Consider the following 22,310-nt stretch of genomic DNA (forward strand, 5'->3'; position numbering starts at 1 on the left):
AAAAACCACTTAGCATTGTCTATTAATTGTAAAAAGTAGTATACTTGCATGGAGCATCTTTGTTCCTTGTATATGGATTATTCGCCTCATTATCTAATGACTGTGCTTTTTTTGAAGATGGGAGTCACAACTCCAATTCTCAGAACTTGGTTGTAGGCAGAAGTTTTAACCACAGACTCTTTCTTACTGCCTTCAGTCTGATTCAGGAGACACTTTCCATGGGGACAACTTCTTGATATTTTCTAACGTGCTGAGCAGGTAAGCACTAGAAAACACATACTTCAGCATTATCTCACTTGCTTTATACATGGTATTCTTAAAAAAAAAGAGGAAAAAGAACACACTGGTAACAGTAAAATTACTTCCAGTGTGAGTGATTACATCTTGCTGACAATAAACAATAACTTTATGAGTTTCATTTTCCCTTTTTACTATTAGCATCTGGTCCAGCAAATGCATCGGACACACTGTAAAGACGTATTCACAAGACTGTCTTTTTTGTTGCTAGGTTCCACCCCTGGGTCCATGAAGTTAACATACTCAGAAGTAAGTAAAAACAACTTTTTCATTCCTGTCTTGCTTTTTAAAGGCTTAGGGATGAAAATGAGTACACTGACATTAGGATGCACCTGAGGCTATGTGGCTTTGGACCATCCCACTGATCATCTTCCACAACCTTATAAAGCTTATAAACATTTTGATATTATAATCCCCCATCAAACCAAGGTGTGGCAGGTAACAAAGCAGGCCATGCTCTTCTGTATTATGTTACATTGAATTTGATGCATTTCCATTTCTTTATATTCAGAAACAAAGCATTCCTTTTCTCATCTGTTACTGGCACACACCACATCCTGTGCACAAGATGCCTCCTCCACTACAGGTCACGCTGGAGAGCATCACAGAACTTCTCCTGATGTCAAGGCTGAGTTCCCCTGACAGTTTCAGTGGCTGCAGTTTCCCTGACTCTGCCACCCCTGACAGTGGCCAACACTAGCTACTCTGGAGAAAGCATAGCACCGTTCCCCTTTAGCCAGAGCCAGTTTAAGGTCTTTCTGAACCAGAAGTAATAACACCACCTTTGTTTGTGATTTTTTGTTTGTTTGATTTTTTTTTCCTTTAGAAGTACCCCTTCTTGCTTCTTTTTAAGGCTTCGCCCTGAAGACTTAAATTTAATTTGTGATTTATTACAGAGAAAGAAATTATTTTACATGTGTTCTCCGTCCACTATTTATCTCTGTAAAGAGCCATCAACTCTTCTCCCCTGAAATCTATTATTTAAGGGAAAAACTTTTCTGTCCTTATATGAAAACTATTTCAATGATTCTTGTTTCTTTGCTGAGGTTGGGGGTTTTTTTTAATTCTACTCTACCTTCATTTTGATAAGGTGGCTCAAAACGCATGCAGTGTTAAAGATCTCCATGGACTCATATACCAATTTGATGGAATTTTCTCTTTTCTTCCACTTTTTTTTTTTAGTTTTTGCTCTTTCTACCTCTTCTTAACATGGTTCTGCTTGCCTTTTTGACTCCTATTGAGTATCAAACTGACATTTTCACATAACTATTCTGAGTGATAACAGTGAAACAGTGAACAGAGCACATCACTGCATACGTATAATTCATGCATATGCACTATTTTACGTTTATCAGTTCTGAATTTCCTCTGCCACTCTCTCAATCAGTTGTGCAAGAACCGCAAGATTTTCTGTACTGCTTTACAGCCAGCCTTAGGTTTGATGTTTCTGTAACTTTCATCATTCCCCTCACTTTTCTCCAAAGGTGTTTAAAAGACTTCATTTAAACATAAAAATACAGACTACTGCATTGTGAGGATCAGTGATCCCCCAAGCATTCTGTGCAATACTGACTAAAACCCAAGATGCTTAGGCAATAGCATCAGAACACAACACTGGAACACCTACCACTCTTGACTAGTCCTGAGTTTGTATGCTGTGTTTATAGTCTTGGCTTGGTTTTCCACACTACTGCCTCCTTGGACTCGGAGAAACTTCTAGTGTTTGTCATGTCATCAGGAGTGGAATGTCAGAGCTTAGCAAGACACTGCGCAGAGAACCACCTCCTCTTGTTCTGAATGTGACACCCACCAGCTTCCTTTGACACCACAGACACTCGGGCTCTAGTCACCCTCTAATGACACCCATGACTTGGTGGACTTCTCTTTTTGAAGACTGAGCCATTTGTTAGCTATTTGTGAACTGATTCTGAGTTTCTTTAGGCTCAGGCTCAAAACTGAACTATCCAGCAAAGGGACAACAACAGTCAGATGGACTATCAACATTGTCCAATGCTTTTCTGGAAAAAAATTGTAGTAAGCATTTTCTCCTTGATATTTGATCTATAATTTAAATGCAAGCTGCAACAGATTGCTGCGGTTCTTGTCCCAACAGCAGTTGCAACACTCTCGCAAACAGTTAATAAATTAGACTCTTGCATTTCAACAATATATAACATATCTGTAAATTTTAAGTATATTAATAATAGATGTGCAGAGGAAAAGAGAGAAGCAGAAAAAATTAGGCTCAAAATTTTAGAAACATTCTTCTGAGTTGCCTTTCTGCTTGACTTTCTATTGTCTCCACTTTAACTGGGATTTTTCCTCACCCAAAAAAACCCAAGCCCAAGTAACACTTTTACTGCTGGCCAGCAAAGTGAAAGTTGTGAGGGCAGGAGTTATGAGGTAAACTACCAAAAACTGCCCAGGAGAGCGGAAAACATTTACCCTATTCTTACCCTATATTTTCATACACATTGTTATTTGGACTTTTAAAAAAGAAACGGAAATCATCCTTGTCTATGCCCTAGGGATTCTTTTTCCCTGCTGATTGTGGAAAGTCGAGGTTGAAGCAAGTGAATTTTCTCCTAATTCCGAGGACAGGGAGGTTTATAGTTGCTCTGATGTGTTCCAGGAATCAATCCCTCAGTTGTGGGCTAGCTGCAGAAGCAGTTTGTCTCTCCCATTCATTCCCCATTTCACCAACAATGCCATTGTTCCAGAGGAATGCAGCTGTCATGAGCGGCCGTGACTGCAGAAGGTGCTCCCTCAGGCAGCCTGGGCCGCTGCCATCAAGCATTGTAAAGTGTAAGACCAAAACCAAAACCTTGAACTTGCCTTGGTGCTCAGCGGGGTTACACTGCAATGAGCAGAACTTCAGGGCAATATGCTTTCAGCAGCCTGTAATAGGGAGGAGATGGATGGCTCCATTTTGCGTCAGCTTTGCAAATCTATACCATATGACTGGCTACTAAAAGTCAGTGGCCAACCCGAGCAGAAAGATTTGTAGCTTCTCCAGTTGTTATAAAATTATGGGGGGAGGGATGGGTTCAGTACTTGTGCAAGTGAGAGGCACAATCTGAATTCAGGAAACTGCTTAAATATAAATAAATCCATACTGTGTGGAAAATCACACTGCCAAAGGCCTGTGTCCACAAATGAGACAGAGGAGTCCTGCAGAAACCACCTTTATTCAAATAATGGGAGAGTCCACTGGGCCATACTCCTGTGGGGTCTCTGGAGCTGTTGGAGGACACAACCTCCTTTTATCCTAAACTCCTGACTGCCTGTTGCCCTCCTCCTCTCCCCACTGGCTGAGGTACTAGGAAGGTACAGCCTTCCCAGTCCTAGTACTACATTATCTCCCTTACACCATCCAGCCCCACACCCATTCTTTAAGATCCTTGCTCTCAACTCATTTGTAAAGACATACACACCCATTCCTCCTATCAGTACAATTATGCATCCATGAATCTACTGAATCCCACACACCTTTCAGCCAACAAAGTAAGTTCTTTTACTTTAGCTTAGCATTTAACGCCTTCCTTCAGTTTTAGAAAACGATTAGGAGAGCTTTCAAAAAGGAAACATTTAGTGTTCATATGAAAATGTGCATCGAAGCTCAAATCTTTGCATCTATAGAATTATTATACCAGGATGCACAAACTGATTTTATAAGGGCAATTCAAGCATCATTCCAAAGCAGCAGTTAACTATCAGGTTTTGTCTGCATTAGAAAATCTAGCAAAAAACAAGCTCTAAATCAACCAAAATCTTCACTGGAGTTGTAGAACTTCAGTGTGACATTTTCCATATATTTCTTCTGGTTCACCCAATGCACTAACTCCAGTTCTTAAAACCTTTAAGAGATCTTGCCCAGTACTACCAAGATGTCTTTCCTTCTATTCTTCCTGTTTTATCGCTCCCACCAAATTCTATCTATTTTCAAATAACTTCTTGTACATCCACCCTCCCCCTACCCAACCATGTCCACCAATAACCAGCCCAATGTCCAAATGATCACAGCCAAGAACAGTCACTTATATCCTCAATCCCTCATTTTCTAGTTTTACCCTCACCATTGACTGAGGTAATTCAAATGCAATTACAACAATCTGCAGATGACTGCAGTGGTTACTTATACCTTCCATTTTTTTTGTAGAACTTCTTCCCCATTTAAGTACAAGCAGTTAATTAAGAGCATCATACACTTTTTTAGTATCAAATTAATTCCAATCAAACAATAAATTTACCCAAGCATATGTCTGTAAATAAATTAGTGAGAATGCATACAATATCGAATCACTTTGACACACAGAATTAAAAGGGTCAGCATGATAGTAACCAGTGCCCTTCACACAAAGAAAGAGCACATTGCCTCTCCTCACACAGAGAGGATTAGTCCTTCTCCAAATCAGCTTGGGGGAACGGGAAATGGAAAGCAGTCACCAGTTCTCTGTGACTACTTGCTGCTCTTTGGCTCTAAAAGCCTTAAGAATAATATCACATCTCGGGCTTGAGTCTTCTTCCTAGGACAAAAGTCTTGGCTTTGCCATGGAAGAGAGTAAGCAAGTTGCAGACCAAATAAGTGGGGAAGGTCTACTCCCTAGTAGAAAAGGCCATGATACATAAAGGCATGCACAGATCTCATCATACATAAGTATCCCTGTCTCCCTCACATGCCAGATCCCAGAGCAGAACTCCTTACTAATTTCAATTCATGACTGAAGTCAGTTCTGAACAACAAAGTCAGCACAAGAGTGCATAATGAAAGCCAAATGTCAAAAAATGTTTAGAAAAACACCGAATGTAGAAAAGAAAAAGCCACACATGCTTTAGACATTAGCAGGTTTCATTAGCACTTCTACCACAAGGAGACCAGCTTGTAAAAAAAAAAAGGTAAATAAGAGTTATTAAAACCTAGAAAGTTAACATGAAATCACTTCTTAATTTTACTACATAAATGAAAAAAAATCAGTCAACTAGGGATATGTGAAGCAGGAAAGTCCAGAACTGGCCTACTGTGGAAGCAAGGAGACCCAAAACAGAGACTGGAAACTCTAGAGGCAAAAGGCAGAAGGGAGATTAGAGTGAAAAGAAGAACAGAAAGCACAGAAACCGAGAAGGGCATTTTAACGTGTGACCAGAGACATAAGCTGAAGGCTGACATTAACAAACCACATTATCCTGTGCTTGTCTGCTTACAACTTCCCACTCTATCCCATTTTTGCTTCTCATTAAATGCAAAACAAGGGAAGAAGGAAAAATAATGCCACTTAAATCTTTTTTGGAACATGGAACCCTTGCATACAGTATTGTTACAATCATATTCAAGAAACTTACCAAGGCACACTTGTTTGTAATTCAGATACCAAACTGGATTTTAATACAATCATGCACACTGTTATATTCCATCCAAACATGTTTTTCTGAATTAATTTTCTTCACTTCAACAAATGAAACATTTCTGGAAAAAAAAGCAATTGAGGAATTTGCTCAAGATAAAACTTTGCAAATCTGGTCCTAGACATATATCACAGAAAGAACAGAATGCCTTTCTCTTTTGTATTTAGACAATGTATCTGACTCATTGAATTCTGTAGAACAGACTGGAGTAACTTCACTGACAAGTATCCCAGTCTACCTGAAGTTGGAGATCAAACCTTTAGAAAGAATAGATATTTTTAAAAACCCAGAAAAACAAAACAAAATTATTAATTTCATTTTAAGTACTCAAAGAATGTACAGTATTGTCACATTAATATCTGATTTTCTTGTGACCAATTGTTGCTGCAAATATATTTTTACTGTTTACTATTTGCAATGACAGAAACACTTCTGATTAGCCTGATGACAGACAGTATCACCATAGGGGATTGTTTACTCTCAACACTGAGCATTACGAAGCATCCAAGCCAGAGGAGACAGCTATAAAGGAGACAAGCTTTTTGCTTTATTACCCTGCAAAGTATGACTTTGTGTCATACTCCTCTTCCTTTGCTTTTCCCTAAGCTCTCTTTGTTCTGTTTTTCTTTTTCTCTTCTATTCAAATTAATCACTACACTGGTAGAATTCCTGTCCATGCATATGAACTGAGAGAGTCGCTATTTTTTTGTTTTGGGCTGAGCTCCACCAAGATCACCTCTAACTTCCCACTTTTTCATCTTCCTTAATTCAAGGCCTGGAGACCTACCAACAAGAAGTGACATGGCGTTAAAAGTAGCTTTTCTTGGCCCACTCTGAAGTGTCTCAACTCTAGATTTTCCATAGGAAGAGAGTTTATTGCACATCTAAATGCTTTTACTGTCAAAACCCCGTAAATCGCCAATCAGTAAAACACTTGAACCTCACACAAAAAGCTCAACATGAGTCTAGTGGAAGCTTGCTGAGAGTGTTTTTGGTCAAATACTTCTAAAGATTTCATTCTGCCCACCAGTGGTACACTGTACGACAGCTCTCACCAAAGTTCCCTTTGAAATTTCACAGGACATAGATCCTAAGTCAACATTTCCTGGAAAGACAGTGCTGTGACTCAACCATTTTCAGAAAGGTAGGTTGAGAGCGTCTTCATAACTAGATCCTGTCATCTTTTAAACCTTGCCTCTAGACAGCTGCCAATGGCTTGGAATTCATAATTTGGGGACGACTGGGTAACGGCAGTGATCCCATCTAGCCCAGTGATGATGTCATAGGCCCTCCTAGTGCAATGGAGGAATACGCCACAAAAAATCTGTCACAGATGACTGAGTTGTTCCTAGTTTCAGCTCATCTGTGCAGCTGTGTCAGTGTAGGAAAATTCTCCTCCTTACACATAAAATAACTGCAGAACCACTGAGTTTCTCTCCATAAATGCCATTACTGAAGTAAACCATTTTGCTTGAGAACTGACGCTGATATTAGCATCAAAGATGATGGTAGAAGGCTGATATAATCTCTGCATGATGTTCCAACAGACCACATATCTCAGAAGAGGGCATACATCCAAAACGCTGTGAGGTTTAATGATGTTCACATTTGTCCAAGAAATTACTATGTCAAATAGAAAGCTGACTAGCAATTAGAAATTACAAGTATCACTATTCGACACACTACTAGTCATAAAATTTTCACTTCATCTGCAGACAGAAATGAATTTGTCTCTCTATCAAGGCTAAAAACACATACAAAACTCCCCAAATGCACAGAACTTGGTGGAAGCCTTAAATCACCAACCTGGCTAATTTCCCGAGTGAGAGAAGTTGCTTTTCTGAACTCCACTGATATAAAAGCATAAGATAAGAAAAATGTAACGTCAAGTACTTTGTAATTAAAGCAAACCAATCAAGTTTTAGATGTTAACCTACAAAATGAAGCACAAGGCAAACAAATCACACACTAGAAAACCATTAAAATGGCTGGATTTCCTGAAAAAACAAGCACTAGAAGAGTTCTATTAAGCAAATCTGCTATTTACATATTCTTTGTTACTGCTTTGCAAAGACTCTCTGGAAGAAACACACCTTGGTGCTAATGGTAACGGGTATGAGAGACAATTGTGATGCTCCTGTACCCAAAAAGCTTATGACCAAAACTAGGCAATGATTTAATTTTAACACTATTTAGCAACTATTCTAACACTATTTAGAACTGAATTTCTTTTTACAGATCTGTTTTCCATTAGATTTTTCAGACAGGCCTATCTTTGAACCTAGCCCTACACACTTAGGATGTAAGTGAGACGGCCAGACAGGAAAGCCAAACACGCTGCCCATGCCTACACTCTCACCCAAAGAGGTTACCTGGCATACAGCCCTGCTGTGAACAGGCCCAGAGGTGTTACCAACCAGGCTGGACTGAGGATTTTTGTACCCACCCTGAACCCCAGGTACCCCACGTACTCACGGGAAATAGTCCCAGTGCCTAAAGTGACAGGCAGGCATCTTCTTTTGAATATCGCTGCAATAGGTATTAGTGCCATGCAGTGCTGCCATCACAGACAGCCATAGACAACCAAGTCCAAACCTCTGCCAGCAAGAGAGATCGAAGAAATCCTCCTTAGGGCGCCTCAGGCAGTATTAGTACAGTTCATCCAGCTGCTCACTTATCCAACATCAATTCAAGAGCTGTGGGGGCGGTAACTCTGGCAGAGGAAAGGCGGCAAATCACTGGGGGAGAGTTGCATCTTCAGCCAGCACAGCTGCTTGCAAAATGAGTTATCTTGCTACACTCCTAGCCCCGAGGGGCCCGGTGCCTGCTGACACACAGAGACCAGCCATCAGAGCACTTCTACACAGCAGACCACCAGCTAAAGCACTTGCCTAGGCTGTGAGAACATTCACTTCTCTCCTGGACCTAAAGGGACCAAAAAAACATTGCCTATCTCTTGGGAGATGGCTCCAGCTAAGCTTATTGAGACACCCACTGTATAGCTGGGAACACGTTGCCTCTGTTTATAATAACCAGCTAAAATACACAGATTCCCTCTCGCCCTGCCTGGGATTTCAGACCAGAGAGAGAACAGCAGCACTGAAGTTACTGCTCCTGCTATGTACTCCCATCCCGGCTGCACATGGACTCAGGCTGACTGCAGAGCAGCTCCTGAATTACCAACTCACAGCCATAAGTGCCACAGCAACTTGGGCACATAATGATTTGTTTGTGTGTCTATGAAGACATGTTAAGAATACTGAGGCTGTTCAGCCTGGAGGAGAGAAGGCGGCTGTGTGGAGACCTCATTGCAACCTTCCAGTACCTGAAATGGCCCTACATGGAAGCCAGAGAAGGAATTTTTATCAGGAGCTGTAGTGAGCTGTGGTGATAGAACAAGGATCAATGGGTTCAAACTCTAAAAAAATGGGGAATTTTGAGTTAGATAGGTGAAACAAATTACTTACTATGAGGTTGTGAGAAACTGAAACAAGCTGCCCAGGGCAGACAGGGATGCCCCATCCACAGCCCTGTTCAAGGCCAGGTTGGATGTGGCATTGAGTGGCCTCGCCTGGTAGGAGATGTGCCTGCCTGTGGGTTGGCAGTTCCTGGATTGGAACTGGTTGATCTTTAAGGTCCCTTCCAACCCCTTCAACACTTTATGACGTTGAACTGTGAACAGGCTGTGAACTGCACAGGTCAGGGCCCGCTATGCCACCGGGAGAAAGGGGGAGGCAAGACGGCAGCACCTGCTGCCCGAGCGCAGTACGGCCCTCACAGAGGCGTGATCTGCCTGCCCAGGCGGAGGCTTGTCCGAACGCAGGCCAGAGCCCCTCACGGGAGTGAGGCCGCCGGGGCCGCTGGCTCCCGCGGGACACGGCCCCTGGAACGGCAGCGGCAGCGCTCGCCCGCCACTGGCACCGCTCGCCGGAAGGTTATTTATAGCTTGGCCCGGATACGCGCTGACGTCACGGAGTGCACCGCCCCCGTGCGTCAGCGTAAGGCGCACGTAATGGGAACGTGACACACGCACGGCGCGCAGGAGCTATTTATAGTCGGGAGAAGGCGGAGAGAGGAAAGGGGAAAAAAATTAAAAAAAAAAAAAAAATAAAGAGGAAAGAAGGCAAAGGAAAGGGCCGTTTGTTCGCCGTCCGCACGCGCTGGTGGGGGAGGGCGTGGGCGCCGTCAGGTGACAGGGCCGGGAGCGGGGAGAACCGCGCGTGACGGGGGCGGGGAGGCAGCGGGCGCGAGGGGATTCCCCCTCCTCCCTCTTCCCCCCGCCCGGGGAAACCCCCCCATGGAAAATAAAAAGTGTAAAAGCGGCGGTGCTCGGGTTTCCGGGAAGCGGAGCCGCGCCCGCCCGGCTCTGGCGGAGCCGCTCCGCAGCCGCGGGAGCCGCCGCTGCTCCCGCCGCCTGCGTGGGACGAGCGGCCCCGCGGCGGCTGCCGAACGCCTTCCTCCCACCGCCGCGCCCCGGCGGGGCGGGAGCGGGGCTCCCCCGCGGCCTCAGCGAGACCCCGTGGGAAGGGAGCCGAGCACATCCCGCGCTGGGGGTGCGCCGTTCCCCGGAGCTGTTCTCGGGGACAGTCGCGTCGCCCTCCGAGCTCCCGAAAGTTGCAAAGAGACTTTTCGGAGTTTTTCCCCGCTCCGAGAACAGACCTGAAAGGGATCTGGAGTTTCTCCCTTTACGAGGAGAGCCTGCCGGACCTCCTTAGTCTGGAGAAGACTGAAGGGGGGCTCTCATTAATGCATGTAAATATCTCCAAGGCGGGTGCCAAGAACGGTGCCCATTAAGAGCTTAAGCAGCAATTGCCATAAACCAAATCACAAGAAGTTTCACCTCAACATGAGGAACAGCTGCTTTACATGGAGGGTGGCAGGGCACTGGAACGGGCTGCCCGGGGAGGTCGTGGAGCCTCCTTCTCTGGAGACACTCCAAACCCACCTGGCCGCGTTCCAGTGCAGCCTCCTCTAGGTGACCCTGCCTTGGCAGGGCCTCGGACTAGCTGATCTCCCGGTCCCTTCCAGCCGGGGGTGTCCCGGGAAGCGGCGCGGGGACACCTGTTGGCGCCGCCGCCGCCGTCACGCGGCGCTCAGCCGGGCGCGCGCGTCACGGGACCGGGCGCGCGTGCCGCCGCTGTCACCTGCCCGCGCCCCGCGGGGAACGCGGCGGGCCGGAGGGAGAGCCCCGAGGGAGAGCCCCGAGCGGACGGGGAAATGGAAGGTTCCCCCCGCGAGGCGGCCCCCGGTAAACGGTGGGGAAAGGGGGTTAAAGCAAATGGTCCCAGCTGGCGTCCTGCGGGTGCTCTGCCTGGGAACAAGCGCTCAGCTCGATCCTGGCTGGCTTCCACCCCACGGCGGGGCAAACGGCAGCGAACTCTCCGGGGAGGGGGGCAAGCGGCAGCGGCTCCGCCCGTGAAGGTTTAAAAACAAACCCGAAACCAGAGCGGGAGCAGAAATGTGGGTTTAAGGGAGTTTAGTGGAGCGTGCTGGTGTGACACAAATCCTGCGGGTAACGTGGAGCTCCCCCCCCAAAATGTTTGTAATACAGCAAAGCGATTAAAGAGCCAGTTAGACAGCTAGAAGGAAAGGAATTGAGAAATGGTACAATTTTTAATAAAAGCCTATTTATGAACCACAGAATCACCAAGGTTGGAAACGACCTCCGGGATCATCCAATCCAATCTTTCACCGAGGAGTTTCCCGGGCATCAAGAGATGTGTGCATATAGACAGAGCAAGATCCATTAATGCCTGGGTTGAAAAGTAGTAAATACTCAAGGACTTTGTTGGTGAGACAATCTGTACTAAGTTGATGATGCTATGGGAGATGGGAAAGAGGAAATCCAGCGGCCTCCAGTGCTAGAAAGGAACCAGCTGGGGGTTTCAGGTTCTTATTTAAATGCCATGCTAGGAACAGGTATGATGAATGATAAAATTGTAAAGCTCAGTGATGTTACCTCTCTGTTGAAAGCATAATACCATGGCTTAATATAAGAGTAGCAGCATGGAAAATAAAGGGATTGCCTAAACTCTTAGGGGCAGAAATACTGAAAATTTAACTTACTACTTCGTCAGCAATAAAAATAATAAACCAGGGAAATATAATAGGAAAAGATATCTAATTTAGAACAGATGGTAGGAAGCTTTTTCTCCACTTGCATGGAACCACAACTGCACAGAATGATCGGTGGAGAATTTTGGTGGGGTGAAAACACCACAGTTATTCTCGCATTCAGCATATGAAAGCTGTGGTGAAGGGAAGAGAAAATGGGAATGAAATTTGCTTTCTAAATTGCCCAGAACTTCTAATTAGTTTCTATTGCCAATTTTAACTGCAACATGACAAAGCTTTTGCCTCATCATCCACAACAAATATCTTATAAAAATACAAAGCATATCCTAGTAAAAAATAGGAGACTGTTCAAACATTAATGTTGCTCTGCAACATTCTGCTCTCTTCCTGTAAGGCAGAGTATTGAGATTGGCCCAGACTATGCAGGACAAAATCTTTGCAAAGACATTTGCTGATCTTATTGCTTTGGAAAATGCAAAGGTCCTTTTACTAGAGAAACACATAGAATCATAGAATGGCTTGAGTTGGAAGGGACCTTAAAGATCATCTGCTTTCAACCCCCCTGTCATGATCAGGGACACCTTCCACTAGATCATGTTGATCAGGGCGCCATCCAACCCAGCTTTGAACACTGCTCAGGGATCGTGCATCTGCAGCAGTGAGCCCTCCACTGATTTTCAGTTCCACTTAGTGCTTCCTGTTTTCCTTTGTGAAGCTCAAACACTCAGAGGAGGATTTCTTAACCAAGCAGAGACAAGGCATGGAATCTCTTTGCTGCCATTCTCCCTTTCATCTCCATCACTGAGACACATAGGCTTTCTGTAACCGGATCTCTGCTGTATGTGCCCCAGAAGCAGTGATGGTTAAAACTCCAAAAACTATTTAGATAGGTTTGACTTTCACTTCTTGTTGCGATATTTCAATTTTTTTCTATTTGAACCACACCATCATCTCATACAGCACTCCACCTGTAAGTTTTTGTGTAATTTTTTGGTAACACACATTGATGTTTTGCCTGTTGCTGACCAGGGCTTAGACTAAGTTAAGGACTTTTCACTTTCTCACATCAACCCACCAGTGAGTGGATTGGGCATGCAGAAGTTGTGAGGGGACATAGCCAGGACAGCTGATCCCAACTGACCCAAGGGACATTCCATGCTATCTGGTATCATGCTGAGCACATAAAACTGGGGGAAAGCTTGGGAACAGGCTGAGCATTGGTCAGCAGGTAGTGAGCAGCTGCACTGTGCATTGCTTGTTTTGTACATTCTAACTAGTGGTGGCAGTGGTAGCAGTAGTAGGAATAAGGCTTCCTTTCCATTTCTGTTGTATGAAACTGTCTTTATGCCAACCCATTTACTGTACCTTTTTCTCCCCAATTCTCTCCTCCATCCTGCTGTGGGGGCGGCGTGTGAGCGAGTGGCTGTGGGGTGCTTAGCTACCCGCCAGGTTAAACCATGACAGCTAAGCAGCACACCTGCACTCTGTGCACTTTGCTCCTTTTGTTCCTGAGTTTGTTTTGGCACTCCTCATTCCCACTGTCTCCTCTGCTGCACAGAGGAGCACAGGTAAAGCAGCTCCAGGCATGGCATTCCCAGCCCACTATGGGCTGCAGCAGCCCCATCTTGCCAGTTTCATGCAAGTTTGGATTTCAAGATGAATTTGCACAACCCCAAAGACTGGATTCTGAGCTCATCACCCTATTCCTGGAGCTGGGGCTGTAAGTTCAGGTGCATATACCACGATTTGGTCTTTCGTATATAGTGCAGGGGGCTGGAAATGGAACTGATTTCATCAGTTCATTCTAGCAGCGTACTTCAGCTGATTCAGAGATGCCAGAAGGTTTAGATATAACTGAAGAAAGCTGATGCTTAAACTCTCTTAACCTCTGACGTGATACTAGTGCCCACTTCTGATCTTTAAGATATGATAAGCTTGAAAGAAATAGTCCAGATCCTCACAGGTAAATGATTCATTTCTTTATATAAGAGGGAAAAAAAGAGTAACTACTGCCATTGAGAGGTTTGAGGCCTTGTCCATTAGTAAGAAATAAACAATATTAGTAATTAGTTTTCATTTCTGTGCCTTTTTTTCCTAAACACTCTGTTGTAATTTTACTGATGGGGAGACAGAGCAGGCAGAGCTAAATGAAATTGTGCAAAGGCCAAAGCCAGGACAGAGATGAAGCAAAAAGCAGACTTGGATAGGCAGTTGCCCTGGCAGCTGTTTTCTCTCACTTCTCTCCTCAAATCCCTCATCCTACCACAGCTGAAGAACTGCTACACCTTGGGTCTTGGGGATGGGCAGTTCAGACGGCACAGCAGTGAGAAGACAAAGAAACGGACAGGGAAGTAGCAGGAAACAGAGAAAATGCAGTCCAAGGAGAGGTAAGAGAGATAGTAAATGAAATGCAATGCTCAATAACATAGGAAGATCCATAGGTTTGGAAATCATTAGGAGCAAAACAAACAGGATAATCAGAAAGACAATGTAATAAAAAGCAGATTAAATTTAAAAGATCCTAGAAGAAGTAAATAAGTAACAAGTTGTTGCTTTAGAGGAGCTATCCTTTATCAGCACAAATAGAAAGTCTGCCAAAAAGGCAGTGCCTCCTGAACAAGCCTAAATTATTATCTGGTGTAAACTATAATATTTTTTACAATGATAGAGTTGCATTTGTTCAGTGCTTCACGTGGCAAGTAAAGAGACTCCTTTTTAGGCATAAAGATTGACAATCCAGCCAAGAATTAAATATAGAAATGAAGGGCCCAAAAGGAAACCATAAAAGTAACTTTAAAAATAATAATTATAATCACTATAATTTTATTAATTATGAGATGGAAAAATATTAAATTTGGGGGGTTGTAAACCAGTTCCATGGTCTTGATCCGTTATTAAAATCCATCTCTCTGTAATAAACATTACAGTCTGTGAGACCTTTGCCTAGGGTAAGATGAACCTTTTTATTCCCCACTCTCATTTTTCTTTAAGTGAGCACAATCAAGTAAGATTGTCCTTTTGAAAGTATCAAGGCCAATGCAAAATGTAGTTCTTTTGTATCCATTATAAATCCAGTTTAAATCTGCTTCATTATTACATAGTTAATGTACTTAATTTAAGATCCCTCTGAATGCTCCTTCATCTCCTTATTTAATAATCTGCTGTGCTTGCATGTCTGAACCTTGTCTGGTCCTGGCTTCTCCCATTCCTAATCGGCTCTTATGCTGGCAGTAGGAATTATACTCTCAACAGCCCCTCTGCTTAATATGACCACAGTTCAGTCTGTGGGCTTGTCTAAAAGGCAGTCATTCCATTTCTTAATATGTGACCTCCTTTACTTTTAATTTTGGATCTCCACAACCGAGGAAGAATCGTCTATTGTCTTACAAGCCAGGCAAAGTGAACAGGCTGAGTCAGTCCAGGAATATTCAAGCCTCCCCATCTGTGGTATTGCAGAATTCCAGGGCAATTCCACCAGTTGGTGGAGCTTCTGTCTGGGAAAACAGAGCTATTGTGAACAAAGCATACTGTGCATATTTCTAACATTCATAAAAGACTGGGTTTGAATCATTTGAATCTTTCTCAAAATTTCCTCCTTTGGGGCAAAAATTTCCAATGCATGGCCATGATCCAATCATAGTCATTTGGAAAATCTGAGCATAAACCTTGCAACCATGTCTTTAACTAGTTGTGAAAAGAAAAGATAAATGTTTGACTGCAGAAGTGTGACAGCAGGCTAGATTATATTGGGACTTCACTTACTCAAGACTGGGACTAGGTTTTAGCAGGGCATGGCCTGCCAAATACACCACCAAAGACTAAGATAGGCCTTCCCCTCTTCCTTATCATGACCTCTCTATGACAAAGGCTCCTTTCAAGCAAAGGAGGCAGAATGAGTTCTTCTTCTTTCAGTTTGGAAACACAGCAGTGATAAACCAGGTGTTCTGACAACCTTTTGTAGCTTGCTACCTCTCATCTAGAAGTGTGCTGGCCTAATGTTGTAAGGCAGCTGAGGCAGAGCTGCTGTTCCAGGCTATCAAACTCTGCTAAGTGTCATTTTGACCAGGGACACACTCTATTTTCAAGACTTTAGTCACCTTCATCAGCACCAGAAGGTGTTAAATATTTTTCTGAACAACAGAATACCTCTAAAGGATAGGATTCTGACTCAGACATAAATCAAACAATGTTTTAGATGATGGGATTAAAAACTGCAGTGTTTTTTCTAGTGCCCCATGCCCACAAATTCAGAAATCCAAATTAATCATCTAACTTTTCACATGCTTGCAGTGTGAAGAAAAGGTACAAAACAGACCAACTTCAACACGATGATATGGGCTGTATCCCAAATCCCACCCCTCCAGAGCAGGAAGATGTAACTTAGGAAATCGGGAAGTTTAGGCTAGTAGAACTCTACCTCACCTATGAGATTTTTCAAAGACACAGCTGGAAGGAGACAGGTGCTACTTTCTGTTGACTCTGTAGCCCTGACAATTACAGCACTCCCTAGAAAACAGAAGATCTGTGATTCAGCTCCTTTCTTATCTTAAGAGGACTCAAATCCACACTGACCATTATCTGAAAGAATGGCCTCATCACTAGGTTATCGATTGTCTAGGAAGATAGGGAGGGAAAAAGGAACTTTAACACAAAAATCATGCTCAAGCAGGCAAGAAAGTTCTCTTAAGGCCATGGCAGTATTTTTATACTATGGGTGTGTAATATAAAATAACACAAGCCATCCTTGGAGCAGGAATGGATAGGATAGGCAGATCTCCTCCATCCTAGCATACAGCCTGAAGCACTAGACTACCGTACTTGCACACAAACCTGAAAGTGGTTTCACCACTTCAAACAGGTGGTTGAGATACCACCCAGAATGATGCAGGGATTGCAGCACTCTCCTGGGAGGTGGGGAATGTAAGTTGAGTTTACCTATTCCCACCCTTGTCTCCCTGCCCCAGACAAACTAGGTGAATTGGAATGTCCTGTTTTCTGTGCAAGTGCTGAAACTACTGAGCTATTGTGTCATTTGGTCGGTGCCAGCCGACTCCTCTTTGGGGTTTGCCTAGAATCTGGCATTTAGGCAGATGAACAGTTGACTTCTACATCCTGGAGGAAGATAGGAAATTTTATGGGGAAAAAAATGCCAGGGGATACTCTTAGCAGAGGAGGTTAGACTAGATGCCATTTCTATGGTACTGCTGAATCTGTCATAGAATCTGTCACTCTCATCTTGCCCTGGGTTGGAATGGATCCTAAAGATCATCTAATTCCAACCCCCCTGTCATAGGCAGGGAACCTTTCACTAGACCAGGTTGCTCAAGTCTTAAACACTCCAGCAGCCTAGTCCTTAAACACCTTCAGGGACGGGGAATTCATAAAATCTCTGGGCAACCTATTCCAGTGCCTCAGCATCCTCACAGTAAAGAACGTCTTCCTAACATCTAATCTAAACCTGCCCTCCTTCAGCTTAAGGCCATTCCCCCTTGTCTCATCACTGTCCAATTTAGGTGCCTCTGGATAGATGGCAGCCAGTCAGGATTTCAGGAGTTTGACTTGGTTATCCTAACCCTAAAATCAGTGACATTTCATTGCCTTGGCCCCAGAAATCTGCAGCCTAAAGATTCGCTCTGGTCTTGGGGAAGCCAAGCAAATTCTGCTAATGAGTTGTCATCAAGTTATTTGGCCATAAATGCAGCTGCACGGGTGGGCACTGGAAGTGAACCCCTCAGCTTCTCCACAGAGTCTGCTGCCAGAGTAACCTTCAGTCTCCCCAGTTCCGGCAGCAACCAGCAAATGTCCCTCAACAACCTTCCCCACTTCCTGGAGCTGTATTTCACCCGAGGCCTCCTTCATACTGCTGCAAGCTTCCTCCCGTTGTTGCAGTGCCTGGTTTTATTATTCTGAGTTATCCAATAAGGCCTGGGAATTACATCCTTCTGGCCCTCGCTCCTGCAAATCAAGCAAATCAAGCTGTGTACACGCCAGTTAGACAATTTGCCTACTGTTGTTCCTGTCCCCTTATCTCCCCCCCCCCCACCCCCCACCTTGCCTCAGTGTTTATCCTTAATGGACAGGGAGTTCCTTGCCCGAAGAACTTCCTTTTCGCCTCATGGGAAGCACACAGCGCATAGTGAGTGATCTCTCATGTCATAAATAACTGCAGGACAGCAGACCGTGCTTTCCCTAGAGGGAACCGCTGCCTTGGGTCGGTCGGTGAGCAAGTGCCCAGCTCCCTGCTCAACACCCGCATCTGCCCGAAGCACACAGCACACTCAGTGCCACTTTTTAATCATTTTCTCCAAACATCCCATTTCCTGTTCTTTAAATAGCACCTCAAAGATTATTTTAAAGGCTTTCAAAACACTCTTGCAGCCGGTTTTGGGTTTGGAGTGGGTTTTGTTGGTCGGGGTTTTTTTTTAGCTTTCTTGCATGACGATATTTTCACGTCGTGGGAGACAGGAACAGCTCGAGGAAGCTGCGAAGTTGCACGGAGTACCCGGGGGAGGAAAGGCGGGGGGGGCAATACGGTTTCTAGGACAGTCCACCTGGCACCGACGTGTTGTTCTTGCACACGCTTTCAGTGCGGAGCTGCGAGTTTCGGGATGACTTTGGAACTGTATACCCCTGTCGGGGGTAGCCCGCCCGGAGCGGGGCGAGGGCCCCTGGGGGCGGCGGCGCTCCGCTGGGGCCCTTTCCCAGCAGAACGGCCGAGATGCAAAGGAGAAATGACAGCATGGAAAGCGGAGTATTTTTATCGGGGCCAATGCCCGGGGCGAGGGGTGGGCGGAAAGTGCCACCCTCTCTCTGTCTCTCCTCCCTTGCCCTCAGCCGCCCACGCAGGCAGCGGCATCAAAGGGAATCTCCCTTGCCGCGCCGTGTCAGCACCGGGGATGAGCGCACCGGCCCGTCATGGCATTTTCGCTTCTCCCGGCGCTTACTCAACAGGCGGGCGGGGAGGGAGGGCTGGTTTGGAGGGGGGGCGGGGGGAGGACTCCCAACCAGCGCCGCTTCTGCCATGAGGTCACCGCGGCGCTATGCGCTGTGCCCGCCGCCGCCCCTGCTCCGCTCCGTTGCGTCAGGCAGGGGGTATCCCCGCGGCGGCCGACCGAGCGGGGCATCCCCGCCGCGGAAACACCCCGCGCTGCCACGCGTGTCCCTCGCCGGCAGGGCGGGGGGTGATCCTGCCTCCATCCCCTCCGCCGCCCCCGCACCACCACCCGCCGCGCAGCGAGCGCTCGGCCGTCGCTCGGGAATGTCAACAGTGGTTCGCCGGGGGGCCGCGCAGGGATGGCATGCGATGCGATGTGGAGAGAAGGCAACGCACTGCACCGAGAGACTCGCACCGAGCCGGCCTAGGCGGAGGAGAACTCCAGGCACAGCCACCAAGAGACTTTTTTTTTAGGAGGGAGCCGGTTCTGGCACCCCCCGCCGGCGTCCGGTGCGGCTTTCCCCCCTCCCCCCGGGGCGCTGCCGGGAGGATGGGTGTGCACGCCGGGGTCCCCGTGCGCTGCCCCGCACTCCACCCCCTGCGCAGAGGAAGCCGGGCGGGGGCGTGGCCCCACGACAATGGGACTCGCCGGCGCTATAAATACCCGCCCGCATCTATATTTGGTTTGGCCGGATCACAACCGGGGGGGGCGGGAGGGAGGTGTCCCAAAAATAGCCCCGCGCGCCCGCCCGCCGCCGCCGCCGCTCAATGGGCCCCGGCCCCGCCCCCTCCCTCGCGCGCGATCCCGAGCGCCTCGCGCGGGGCCCGGCGGGGCTAAATTTAGCAACGCCGCTTGCGTCAATGACGCGGCCGCCGTGCGTCAGCCCCGCCGCGCCCCGCCCCTCGGAACGGGGCCCGCCGCGTCCTGTGCGTGGATTGGCCGCGGCGGCGGCACGAGGGCGGTGACGTGGGGGCGCGGGCTGGCCCCCGCCGGGGGCCGGCGGCGTCCGGAGGGGAAGCGCGGCCGCGCGGGGAGCCCGGCGGGTTCCCCCGCGGGGGGAGCGGGGTCTGGCAGCGCCGCGGCCCCGGAGGGAGGGAGCGAGGGAGGGACGCCCCGGCGCCCGCGGGAAGACGGCGCGCACCGCCTCGGGAAGGGGATCCCGGGCTCGGACGTGGCCGCCGCGCCGCCGGTCCGCGGCGTCTGCCGAGCCCTGCGCCAGCCCCGGCTTTGCCTTCCGGGGAGGGAGCACGCTCCGCGGCCGTGCCGGCGGCGGGATGGTGGAGCGAGAGGCAAAACGAAAGTGCCGCCGTTGCCGCCGGTCCCTCCTCCTCGGGGCGGCAGGCGCCTCGTCCGCCCCGGCTCCCGTCCGGAAAAGTCGCTTGGCGGAGCCCCTCTGTGCCAAGTACAAGCACGGCACCGGCCGTCACGGCTGCGGTGACAGTCGCGAACATCCCGGCTGCCGGCGGTGGAGGTAGACACGGCACCGGGCACGGCGGCGGGCGGCTGCTGCCAGCGGAGACAGCGGGGGAGTCGTCCGCCGCCAGTCCGGTGCCCCAGGCAGACACACGGACACCGAAAGACACACGGACACAGGCAATCACAAGCAGGCGGCAGCCCGGACGCTTCTCAGGGCCGCTCGCACTAGTGCCCGCTCTGTGAGCGGCGCCTCCCGCAACCTGCTCCTTGCTCCTGCGCACTGGAAAGTTTCGAAAGAAAAGAAAAAGAGGGTGAAAAAAAGAAAAGAAAAAAGAAAAAGAAAAGGAAAAGTGAGAGAAGAGAAAATAATAGAGAAAAATTTAAAAGGCAAAAAGAAAAAGTTCTAAAAAAAAAAATTAAAAAGTGAAAGAAACCTCTATTAATTCATCGTAAAAGTTCCACTAAGTAACCACACAAAGCTCCTTTCATTTTTTTGAGCCACTTCCGTAAAGATAAACTAATTTTGTTATTATCATTATCTTAATAATAATAATAATAGTAATAATTAATATTAATGTTATTATTATTATCAGACTTGGGAGCGACTCGCCAGGCTGTGGAGGGCAGGCGGCCCCGAGCCGGCGGGCCAGCCGTGCTGTCCCGCTGCCGGCGGCTCAGCACGGCGCTGCCGGAGCTCCGCACCGCTCCGCACCTCTCGGCAGTGCCCGGCAGTGCGCGGCTGTGCGCGGCTGTGCACGGCTCGGCGCGGCGCGGTGCGGCGGGAGCGCGGCGCACACACTGGGGCGGGGGGGGGGGGGTCAGTAGCGTCAGGCTCCCATGGCGTCACTATTGACGTTTCGCATTCCAGCCGCTCTATGGAGAGGCCGCTAGGGCTCCTCTCACATAAATGACGTTCAGAGAGAGGGAGCGGGAGAGCAGCGCAGAGAGGCGCCTCCGTCCCCTCTCTCCGGCGCAGGCACACGCGCACCCCGGGGCACTCGCACCGGGACGCGGGCACAGGTCCCGGCCCGGCTCCCGCCGCACACACACAAAGGCACATCGCGGCGGCGGCGGCCGCTCGGCATCCCTCGCCCGCCCGCCTGCTCACTCCCTCCCTTCGCCCGGGGACGGGCTCCTGGCTCCTCAGGCTTTTTCAATCCTTTTCCATGCCTCGGGATAACGCACCCTCTGGACCTGCAGCTACCCGGAGTCTGAGGGATTTTGTGTCTCGGGTCCTGCCGCTGGACAGCGCCTACACACGCCTTTAAGGAAGCGGGCACCTACAAACTACATGTAAAGACGGAACCTCCACAGCAACCGAGTACGTATGCGAGTGAACGGGAGCGGCTGAGGGAGAGGGACAGCGCGGCGTGTCCCCACTCCGTGAAAGTTACGCCTTCAGGGTAGAGATGCTGGGCAGATGCCGGAGGCGAGCGATGCGGCTCAGCCGACGCGCTGCCGTGCCCGGGCTCTCGCTGAAACTTTTCCCTCACCTTCCCCCCCCTCCTCTCCCATCCTCCCTGTGGATGCTCAATTGCCGCTCGTCTTCCGAGCCTCCCCGCCGTCCCGGCAACTCCTGCCGTGCGCGGGGCACTGCTGCCCCTCGCAAACGGGAGGGCTGTGGTTGAGCGGAGCGGGAGCCGGAGCCGGTGGTACTAAGGTATTTCTGCTAGTTGTTGTCATGGAAATGATGCTGCCGGCGGCGGCGGGGAGTTTACAGCGCCGGTGATGAATAGCAGCAATTTGTCTCCTTCCTTTAACCGCGCTTGGGAAATAGGTGGTTCTGTTTGCACAAGTTCAGCCGTCTAATAGGGACGGCGGGGCAGGTTGAGCTCATCTCACTTTGGGAGACGGCAGCCCCCCTCGGCAGCCCAAAGAGCTCGCCCAAGAGGTAATTGCTGGAATGTGACATATTTTATTGAAATGAGACGGGATGTTTGCACGGCACGTCTGCCCCGCATCTGCTCCTCGGAAATGTGCACTTTTCCCTTCGGAGGTCAGGAGTGGTAACGAGGGGCCGCGGTGCCCCGGCACGGGCGGTACCGTGCGGGGAGGCTGGGCTGCGCCGCCGCTGCCCCGCTCGCTGCCCCCGCGGCGCCTCTCGCCTTTGCCTTCTCGCCTTAATAGCTGCGAAAGAAGTTTCAGTCTTGGAAAGAGGCGAGAAAGCGCGGGCGTTGGGTTGTG

The sequence above is a fragment of the Prinia subflava genome, chromosome 1 (genome assembly GCF_021018805.1).
Source record: "Prinia subflava isolate CZ2003 ecotype Zambia chromosome 1, Cam_Psub_1.2, whole genome shotgun sequence".
NCBI lineage: Eukaryota > Metazoa > Chordata > Aves > Passeriformes > Cisticolidae > Prinia > Prinia subflava.